Source organism: Octodon degus, unplaced genomic scaffold (genome assembly GCF_000260255.1).
Source record: "Octodon degus isolate 3935 unplaced genomic scaffold, OctDeg1.0 scaffold00001, whole genome shotgun sequence".
NCBI classification, from domain to species: domain Eukaryota; kingdom Metazoa; phylum Chordata; class Mammalia; order Rodentia; family Octodontidae; genus Octodon; species Octodon degus.
This window is the reverse complement of record NW_004524577.1, coordinates 16,490,220-16,492,945: the sequence shown is the minus strand read 5'-3', so window position 1 is coordinate 16,492,945 and position 2,726 is coordinate 16,490,220.

The following is a 2,726-nucleotide window of genomic DNA, read 5'->3' as shown; positions in this document are numbered from 1 at the left end:
CATTTACAGAGGAAGAGATTGTTTCAGTTTATAGTTGTGGAGGGGTCAGTCCTTCTAGAAGCAAGCTGGCTCTGAGGTAAAAATAGCATGCCAGAAGCATGGAATGGAGCCTGCTTGCTTACTTCCTAGCATCTTAAAAGCAAAAAGCAAGGGAAGAGCAAAAATCAGAGTTTATGGGGAAGGGATTAGATGCAGACCCCAAGCCACATCCCCTTGGCATATCCGGGCACACCCAGAATTGTGCTTCACCAATCTGTGAGACAGGTCTCAAGCCAATCAACCAGTTAACCATTGTATTAGCTACTCTTCTCTTGTTGCTGGGACAAATACCCAATGCTCAAAAATGAGGGAAGGAAAGGTTTACTTAGTTCACAGTTACTGGAGGTTTCAAGACACTGGAGGAGAGGCTGGGGTGCTACCGTGTCCAGGATGGCCCCCTCCACATCTCTGAGAAAGTACCAGCTAGCCAGTTTAACACTTCATGCCCCTCTGGCCCCACCCCCCAAGCCACTTGTTGCTCCTCCAGCCATGTGTGCCCCATAACTCACATGAGATTTTAGGGTGACAACTAGACCCAAACCATAACACCAATATTCACCTTCACAACACCTCAGAGTTGTGGTATTCATGAAGGAGATACGTCATACTATGCATTTCAAGGAACTTCCCTATATTACTCTTTATTAAGTTTTTTTAGCAATTTGTTTGACCTTTTGAAGGTATTTCTAATCAATTATAGAAATTAAAGTTTTTAAGTTTATTGGGATGCACAAATTGTTTCTCACCTTATGAAATGGGATCCTATTTCATACATGTGCAATTGTTTAGTAATTTACAAGGAATCTACTGGGCATGGTGGTGCACACCTGGAATCTCAGCATTTGGAAAGCTGAGGCAGGAGGACTTCCACAAATTCGTGGTCAACCTTGACTGTACAGTGACTTTAAGGTCAGCCTGAGCTGCACAGTGAGACTGTCTTAAAAAAAAAAAAAACTACATAAAAGAGAAACTACCATTCCTTTCTCCTGAAACACATACCATGCCATGCTTGAGTTTGATGTCATTTACTTGTAAAAGTGAATGAGTGGCTCTCCTTAAGCACACTGTACATCATCGATCACTTTCCTCTTTGGCCCCATAATCTCCTTGATCAGAAAATTTGGGACACTACCGAGTTACATGACGTTACAGTACAAGTTTTCATACGTCCTGAGTCTTAAGTGACCTTGGAAGGCTAGGGACAAAATGTTGGCTTTCCTTGCGACCCTCCTTTTTCTCTAATTTTGGTCTTACATGGAGAGAAAACATTCTCTCAGGCTTTCACAGAGAGCACATTGGCCAAGCAATGGTCATGACTCATTCACATGGCTGACACTGACAAAGATTCTACAATCTGAGGTACAGGATCTCAGGATAAATCCTGAGAGGATTTCACTGACTTTATCAGATCCAAAAGCTACAACTCTTCTTACATAGGTGCTGCTTTACCTTGGTCTTAACCACCCAGCAGAAAAGTATAAAAAAACGAAGTATAAGAAGTAAAACCATGGTGTTACGTTGAGCTGTAGGGGACTCAGGTCAACAATTTCTGACACTGCCAGTGAAGCAGAAGACCCAATGCTATTATGGGCTACTGGACTCTTTTAGAATATTTTGCTGAGTTTACACACCTATAATATTTAAATGATGGAACTTAACAAAAAAAAGGGGATACAGATGAATGTCCATTTGGTATCTGTGTATTCAAAGTGGTTGGGATAGATATATAGTTACATTATCTTAATGAATAGAGGTATTTGTTCTAATGGTGTTTGTAAATAGGATATCATGTCCACATCTTGTACAGCAATTAACCACTAGGAAGAGAGTATGCAATGTGTTGATTATTGAAACTGTTCTACCAATTTCATTTGAAACTGTCTCATTGCTATTTGTTTCTCAATAAAATTATGGGGAAAAAAAGTGAATGAGTGGACATAGAGCCACCTAGAATATGAGGAAGTGTAGCTTACCTGTCTTTCTAAAAGAAAAAAGAAAAATGTACTTTCTGAACTTCCATGAAATCTTTGTATACCGGGCATTGAACTCAGGACTTTGTGCTTGCCAGGCAAGCGCTTATTCTACTGAGCTATCTTCCTGGCAATGAAATCTTGTTCTTCGCTGCTTCTGTTGTCTTCTGACTGCTCCTCAGAATTGGACTCCCATTTTCAATAATCATTAGTCATTATCAAGTGGAGAACATATGCCCATGCAACTAAGAGGGAAATTGGCCTTCTCATTTATTAAAGTAAGCAAGGATTTTGGAGCATCCTTGGGAGCTGGGACCCACTCTAGGTTCATGGCTAATATTAACTCATTTAGCTATAGACGGAGTGCATAGATCAGAATGTATTCACAGTTTGAAGTGGACAAAAATTTTTTTGTACTCATTATTAACTTTATTGAAAATCAATAATAATTACATAGCAAATTAAAAATTGTAGACAAATATTGAAATGTGAAAGATATAAGATGTAGACAGAGTGAACTTTTATATTAATTTTATTGAGAAAGAAATAGCACTAGGACAGTTTCAAAACAGGTTAGTAGCACAGTCACAATAATAAATACATTGTACATTGTTGTCTTCATAGTAGTTATTCAGAGTACAAGATGGAGACATATTTTGTCTAAACACTATTAGTACAAATCTTCTCATTGAACTAAGAGAAAGTAGCTGTATATCT